General features: G+C 45.8%; 1 non-coding gene across 1 annotated transcript; it reads right to left on the bottom strand.

Annotated features, from left to right (window-relative positions):
* Positions 1–2,498: 2,498 nt before the first annotated feature.
* On the bottom strand, positions 2,499–2,571 carry TRNAK-UUU (transfer RNA lysine (anticodon UUU)). The gene has a single exon. It is a non-coding gene; the product is annotated as a tRNA-Lys (tRNA).
* Positions 2,572–8,445: the final 5,874 nt, after the last annotated feature.

Below are 8,445 nucleotides of genomic sequence, written 5' to 3' on the forward strand. Positions count from 1 at the left end.
CAATGTTCCGTTCCAGTTATCTTTATACATTTGGAAACAACGACTGCCAGTTAGGATTTAGTTTTATTTACCTTGCTGTAATTATGTTAAACCCCCTCCTCGGCCTAAGCCCCTTGGTCCTGCCGTTTGGTGCCCTGTAGTCCTGAAAAGACACTCCTTGTCACTAAAGGACCCCAGTACAGCTCCCAATATGGCTGCCTCTAGGGAGTGTTTGCACATCGTACAGTTGAAGGATTGCGCACATTTCTCATTTCATGGATCTCTATTTATTTGTTTGACTTCATTTTGTATGGTGAACATTAAAAGTCATATTCTGAAATAGTGCAATGTAAACTTTGCTTTAATAAATGTTTGTTTTGTAATATATTGTTTACATTTCTAGTTTGTTTTAAACTTTTAGTAATCGTACCTCTGGTGTTTTGGCATTAGATGTTTTACGTAAAAAATGCATAAATGCTTCATTGCTATTTGACTCCTTACACAGATGTGACGTACATAAAGGTCACATGTCATGTCCCCTACATACTTGAATGCCAGCAGCGTTGTACAGCCAGCGCCTGCTCCCAACGGGAAGAGTTGGCCCCGATCACTGCTGTTAAACCATTTAAATGCCACTGTAATTTCTGTTGTCAGACTTAAAGGGGCATTCCCACCTCCAAGATCAGTCACTATAGAAGTGGTCAAAACCATTGCCGCCTAATCTACTGCAATGCCCTTCACATGGGGTAAGCGACATAGCAAATCAGAAAAACTATACTACATTTCTAATTAGAGGTATTTGTAAATATTATTATACCTATTATATTATGAGATAGGAACTTGGAGCTGGAAATACCCTTTTTAACCCCTTAACAACCGCCAATACGACTTTTTAATGGCGGCAGTTAAGGGTACTTATGCCTCAGCGCCGCTTTTTAACGGCAGTGAAAAATAAGTATAGCGTCCCCCAGAGTCAGAATTTATCCGGTAGTCGAGACCACAGAGATCATGATTCGGGTGGCTTTTTACCGACCTCAGTGTTGCAATCACTGTTATTAATGTTTATTACTGCGAACGCAAAAAAAGTCCGATTTTTCCATTTAATTTCTCCTCTGATATGATCGCACATCAGAGATTAGAGAAATGGGGTCCCCCGATCCCCCACTGGTCCCTCCGGAGTCCCTGCATCCACCCATGAAGTCCCCCGGGCCACCGATATAGTCTTCTGGGAAGGAAATTGCGGCCACATGCGCAGTGCGCCCGCCAAGATCTGCTGGCCGGCACCAATAGGAAAATTTTCCTATTGATTCATTTTGATCACTGTGATTGACCCTATCACAGTGATCAAAATAAAAAAAAAAATTGTAAATCAATCCCCCCTTAGGGAAAAATAATAAAATAAAAAAAAATGTATTTCCATTAGGGTTGGGGGTGGGAGTAAGGGTTATGGCTAGGGCTGCAATTGTCAAAATTTTTTGCCAAAATTACATTTTTTGCCAAAATAAACACAAGTCATATAGAAGAAATTTTAACACTTAACATGAAGTACCATATGTCACAAGAAAACAGTCTCCGAATCACCGGGATCCATTGAATCGTTCCAGAGCTGTAACCTCATAAAGTGGCAGAGGTCAGAATTGTAAAAATTGGCTCGGTCATTAAGTACCAAATTGGCTCTGTCACTAAGGGCGTAATGCCTTCCCCGAGTGGGTCTATATTGCTTCTTCCAATGGTCACGGGAAGGACTCTCGGAGTCTAGTGATGGCTGTCCCAGTAACACGTTAATGTTCCACCAATAGTCAATAACAGTAAGTCACCTTGCCTCTTTCCCAGAATATTCTGGATATTATTCCCTGAGTAGACAATTTATAACTTATATAGTTCACTCAACCAACAATCTCCGACTTGTTGGGGTCCGTCCTAATCGTGGTGTTCGGCACCGTAAACTCCCCTGGTATTCTTTCCACAGATAGTGTCGACAGCTCGTCTTATTCACCGCACTACAGACAGGTCTAACAGGTTGGACCTGCCGACTGTTCAAATAAACCCAAATCTATGAAGTGCTATGAGAAACTTTGGAAAATAAGTCATGAACAGTTATTTTCCATAGCACCGAAGCAGAACCTAGGTTGTCTAAACGTGATTCCTGATGCCTTCTATGTCTGCAAATCATTTAAGCACATGTCTGAAAGAAAGGAAATTCCACAGCATTGGAGTCTTCAGCTCCACCCAAGTGAAGTGTCCGTTTAGGAGAAACTTTTTAGCATGAAGTAATTCACCTATAAAGCCTTAGACAGGAAGCAACTGAAGGCATCGGACAAACAGTCTAGAGACCTGGTCTGCAACAAGGGGACAAACCTCCGATCTGGTTTCATAAAGATGCAGAGCAACAAAAAAAAGGCCACCTGTAAAATTGTAACTAATGTATTTTTAAAAGAACTGAACTAATCCAGTGCAATTGTAGTTTGTTATAATACTATAATTTAGTTATAGGAAATAAAAAAAAAAAAAAAATCTCCCGCCCGAACAGGGACTTGAACCCTGGACCCTCAGATTAAAAGTCTGATGCTCTACCGACTGAGCTATCCGGGCTTCTGTAGGATACTGGTTATGACACTATTGTGAGTCAACTCGCAGAGAGACTAGATTTTCTGAGTGTTGCAAGGAAAAGTCTGGTGTCATGTTATTCTGTCAACTGTTTTTTTTTTTTTTTTACATAATCCTATAATTCTCATCAAAAAGAAGGAACTGGTCACATATATTGGATTACACTCGCCTATTATCAGTGCGCAAAAAAAGTCTGATTCCGTACAGATCAACGGTGTAAAATCTAATTTTTACATTGCCATTATTAACAGAGGAATTCATTTTTTTGGTTTTGTAAATTTTATCCACTTCTGATGGGGGGGGGGGGGGAAAGGGATAATACAGATGAAGAAAAATTAGCCTTTTTTTTCTGGATAAAAATATAATGATTGTTTTTTGTTATTTTTTTATACACTAGTGTGAACTTTGCCTTAAGATAGATTTTTTCGTCTGTGGGACTAGTTGAAGTGTGTAAATGTACGATATATGTTTGATGGCAATCAGTGATGAGAAGCTGCTTCTGTCATATTTCCACTAGACGTCCGCGTTTTGTCCTAGGGAATAGTGAAGAGCGAGTACTCGTTGCTTGGGTTTTCCCGAGCATGCTCGGGTGACCTCCAAGTTTTTGTTAGTGTTCGGAGATTAAGTTTTCATCCCCTCAGCTGAATGATTTACAGCTATTAGCCAGGCTGAGTACATGTGGGGGTTGCCTGGTTGCTAGGGATTCCCCACATGTAATCAAGCTGGCTAGTAGCTGTAAATCATTCAGCTGCCGTGATGAAAACTAAATCTCCGAGCACTAACAAATACTCCGAGATCACCAGCGCATGCTCGGGAAAACCCGAGCAACGAGTACACTCGCTCATCACTACTAGGGAACTGTGAGTGCTACAGCCTTCCAGCAGCCGGTATAACTGTCAGGAGACAATCGGGAGACTGAAAACCAACATTGATTAAATGGCTACAGTATTTAAGAATGGGTTGTCCAATTAGGGTCAACAGTGAAAGTGGTTGATGCAACAGCGATATCTATAGCGGACAGCTGCGGTATTTTCACCCTTTGGGGATGCTATACTCTTAAATTTCAGGTCAGTCAAAAGGGGTATTGTTGGTCACTAAGGGGTCTCACAGGTTCTCTGTTTTTGACCTAGTCATCCACTTCCATTTGTTACAAACTACCTCCTTGGCTATCTCAGACTTGGCTATCTCCTTGATCTCTTAAGTAGAGTTGGTACTGATCGATTTGCGCAATCTTGTCCTTCAACCACATCAGTAATTTGTGGCCAGTGGACAGGAGCCCTGAAAACCACCTCTTACCTGATGTCATCTCCGGGCTACTCCTTTGATTAGCGGTTCATTAGCATGAGATTGTTCTCGGAGCTCCGTTCTACCAGCCAGAGATTACTGACATGGTCGCTGACCGGGTCCTGTAAATTCATATGTACCATCTCTACTACTATTCTAAATTAACAAGGAGGTTTTTTTTTTAGATATTTAAGGTCACCTAGTTTTTCAAGCAGAAGCCACTTCAGGAAACCTTTTTTCTTTGGCATCTTTTAGATGCCGGCGCAGCCGCAAGAGTTCTCTTTAACAAAGCTGCTTCTGGAAGAAGCAGGCAGCTTTTTTTCCTGAACCGCCTCTACATGAGGTTTTGACGACCTTTTTACCTTTTCTTTATGAAGAGAGCGGTTGGGCTTCTCAGTCGAAGTTATCCGAAGAAAAAACATGATACTTTTTTTAACCACTCCAGGGTCTCCACACCTTGAAACGGTTAAAAGAAGTAACAAAAGACTGAACATGCGCCATGCATTTGTTTATTCTTTTGAATGGTTTATTAGATGTTTTGAGGTGGAAACTGCCCGAAAAAGGTGTTATGTGCACGTAGCCTTGGAGGGGTTTGGAGGAGGTTCTTTTACTTAAGTGTTTTCTGAAGCAGTTTTGGAAGAGCTTTTTTTTTTGCAGCCTTTAGATTGGACAGTGCCTATTCTCTGAGAGGGTTCCTTCAGGATCCGTTTTAAAAACGTGTCATGCATTTTTTTTTTCCCACAAGGTGTTTCTCAAAACGTCTTCTGAGAAAAAAAACACTTTAATATGAACAGCAATGTGGAAAAGTTTTCCAATCGCTCCTAAAACATCCAGTCTAGAATAAAGCCTTTCTGTGAACATAGCCTCATATTATGTTAGGCTGTGTGCACACGTTGCAGTTTTTTCACATTTTTTCGCAATAAAAATGCATACATATGCATCCTGTCATTTAGAATGCATTCTGCAATTTTTGTTCACATGATGCGTTTTTTTCCACTAAAAAAAACGCATTGCGGTAAAAACTGCAGCATGTTCATTAATTTTGTGTTTTTTTCCCGTTTTTCCCGCTATATAATGCATTGTGAAAGCTCCTGAAAAAACGCTCAAAAAAAGCTCAAAAAATGCGTTAAAAACGCGGAAAAAAACGCATGCAGATTTCTTGCAGAAAATGTCCGGTTTTCTTCAGGAAATTTCTACAAGAAATCCTGACCTGTTCACATACCCTTACTGTCCCTTGAGGCCTGTCTCTTATCTATCTTTGGTGTTGGACCCATGGCTTTCCACATCACTTGTACGCCAAAGACACTGAACTTTCCTTCTCTGGTCCAGATATTAATTTTCTGCTATCCTGAATATACGAATCATATATAGCCTCCTTTTCCCAGTTCCTTACGCTCAGTATGAAAATCCCATCCACTTTAACCCCTTTATCCCATATGACGTACTATCCCGTCCAGGTGACCTGGGACTTAATTCCCAGTGACGGGATAGTACGTCATAGTGTTTAATGCGACATCGCGACTTAAGTCGCGGTGATCGCATTAAATTTCCGGCGCCATCTTACCTGGAGGAAGATGGCGCCGACATCCCCGGGCATGGCTTCGCCCCCCAGGCCTCTGGATCGCTGTGATTGGCTGTTCAATTCTGAACAGCCAATCACAGCATTCCTCATTGTTTCAGCCAATCGGAGCGGCTGAAACAATGAGGTCGCAGGCTAGGATCGAGAACCCCCCGGATTGGCGCGATCGCCGATCGTATCGATCGCGCCAATCGCAGGGCACAGCGGCGGTATTACCGCCGCTGTGCCCTGCTGTACTGGCCTGGATCGGTGCTGCAATAGCACTGATCGTAGGCCAGAGCCTAGTGCAGGCCCAGCAGGGCCTGCAGAGGCTGATTGGCGCGATCGATGCGAACGACGATCACCGGGCACAGCGGCGGTGTTACCGCGCTGTGCCCAGCTGTTCCCTGCCCCGTGCCCGGCTTTTCCCTGCTCCGTGCCGGCTGTCCCCTGCTCCCATACCCCCTGCCCCCTGCTGTAGTGGCCTGGATCAACGATCGCGCCAATCACAGGGCACAGCGGCGGTCACGTTGTGACCGCTGTGTGCCCTGCTGGTGACCTGGCAGTGACCTGCCTAGGATCGGAGGGATCCTAGGCAGTTGCCATGGTCACCAAGCCCTGCAGGGATTGGTGGGATCGATGTTATCATTCGATCCCACCAATGACAGCTCACAGCAGCGGTGTGACCGCTCTTTGACCTGTCTGTCACCTGCAGGTGACCTGTGTGACCGCTCTGCAGGGGTCCTCACTCTAGCTGAGGGACTCCTGCTGAGCGGTCACACAGCCAGATCTTGTCTTGCTGGGCCTTGTGGTGCTACAGAAGCCTGTAACACCACAATCCCCTGCGATACAAAAAAGCGGAAGAAAGAAAACCAAAGAAAGAAAACCAAAGAAAGAAGAGAGACTACAAAAGGTAAGTGCTAACAGCCCCTACCCGGTCTCATTTCACCCCCCCATCCCCCCATCCCCTCCTTCCCCCCCCTTCTTTACCCCCTCCGTCCCTCTTTGCGCCGCCTCCGTGCGCACGTTTAGCAGCCGCCGAGCGTTGATTGGTGACGCAGTTCACCGATCAACACTCGTGCTCACTTTTTTTTCAGCAGCCCCCTTTGCCCAATTCCGTACACCCATCCCGCAGCCGCCAAACTTTGATAAGTGACGCAGTTCACTTATCAGAGCTTGTGCCTGCCGTTTTCCTTTTTTTTTTCTCCCACATCTCCGTGCGTTCACCCCGCGCGCATCTAACCCGTGCTTTCCTTTTTTTTCCCCCACATCTCCGTGCGCTCACCCCACCGCGTCTAACCAGTGCTTTCCTTTTTTTTTTTTCTCCCACATCTCCGTGCGCTCACCCCGCGCGCATCTAACCCGTGCTTTCCTTTTTTTTTCCCCACATCTCCGTGCGCTCACCCCGCCGCGTCTAACCCGTGCTTTCCTTTTTTTTTTTTTTTTCCCACATCTCCGTGCGCTCACCCCGCACGCATCTAACCCGTGCTTTCCTTTTTTTTTTTCCCCACATCTCCGTGCGCTCACCCCGCCGTGTCTAATCCGTGCTTTCCTTTTTTTTTTTTTTTTTTCTCCCACATCTCCGTGCGCTCACCCCGCGCGCATCTAACCCGTGCTTTCCTTTTTTTTCCCCCACATCTCCGTGTGCTCACCCCCGCCGCGTCTAACCCGTGCTTTCCTTTTTTTTTTTCCCACATCTCCGTGCGCTCACCCCGCGCGCATCTAACCCGTGCTTTCCTTTTTTTTTCCCCCACATCTCCGTGCACTCACCCCGCCGCGTCTAACCCGTGCTTTCCTTTTTTTTTTTTTTTTTTCTCCCATATCTCCGTGCGCTCACCCCGCGCGCATCTAACCCGTGCTTTCCTTTTTTTTTTCCCCACATCTCTGTGCGCTCACCCCGCCGCGTCTAACCCGTGCTTTCCTTTTTTTTTTTGTTTTTTCTCCCACATCTCCGTGCGCTCACCCCGCGCGCATCTAACCTGTGCTTTCCTTTTTTTTCCCCCACATCTCCGTGCGCTCACCCCGCCGCGTCTAACCCGTGCTTTCCTTTTTTTTTTTCTCCCACATCTCCGTGCGCTCACCACGCGCGCATCTAACCCGTGCTTTCCTTTTTTTTTCCCCCACATCTCCGTGCGCTCACCCCGCCGCGTCTAACCCGTGCTTTCCTTTTTTTTTTTTTTCCACATCTCCGTGCGCTCACACCGCGCGCATCTAACCCGTGCTTTCCTTTTTTTTTCCCCCACATCTCCGTGCGCTCACCCCGCCGCGTCTAACCCGTGCTTTCCTTTTTTTTTTTTTTTTTTCTCCCACATCTCTGTGCGCTCACCCCGCGCGCATCTAACCCGTGCTTTCCTTTTTTTCCCCCCACATCTCCGTGCGCTCACCTCGCCGCGTCTAACCCGTGCTTTCCTTTTCTTTTTTTTTTTCCCACATCTCCGTGCGCTCACCCTGCGCGCATCTAACCCGTGCTTTCCTTTTTCTTCCCCCCACATCTCTGTGCGCTCAGCCCACCGCATCTAACCCGTGCTTTCCTTTTTTTTTTTTTTTTCTCACATCCCTGTGCACGCACCCAGCAGCCGCTGAACTTTGGTAAGTGACGTGGTTCATTTATCAGAGCTCTCGTGCCTGCGGGGTTTTTTTCACATCCCCGTTCACACACCCAGCAGCCGCCAAACTTTGGTAAGTGACGCGGTTCACTTATCAGAGCTAGTGCCTGCTGTTTTATACTTTTCTTTCACAGGTATTTTTTTTTCCTTTAGCTTTTTCTTTTCAGAGTAGTTTGCACCAAGCACTATCCCCCAACACTTACACATAGTTACCAATAAAGTACACTCAAGCACCACACTTACAAAAAAAATGTCCCGCTCGTCCCGTTCGTCCCAACAGCGCTATTCAGTGGAGGAGGCATATGCTTTCCTTGCCTCCGACACTGATAGCGAGGGAGAGGATCCCACTTTTCTTTATTTTTCTGATTCTTCCTCATCCTCTTCCCACTCCTCATCTTCCTCCTCCGGCCC

The sequence above is a fragment of the Ranitomeya imitator genome, chromosome 4, assembly GCF_032444005.1.
Source record: "Ranitomeya imitator isolate aRanImi1 chromosome 4, aRanImi1.pri, whole genome shotgun sequence".
NCBI classification, from domain to species: Eukaryota; Metazoa; Chordata; class Amphibia; order Anura; family Dendrobatidae; genus Ranitomeya; species Ranitomeya imitator.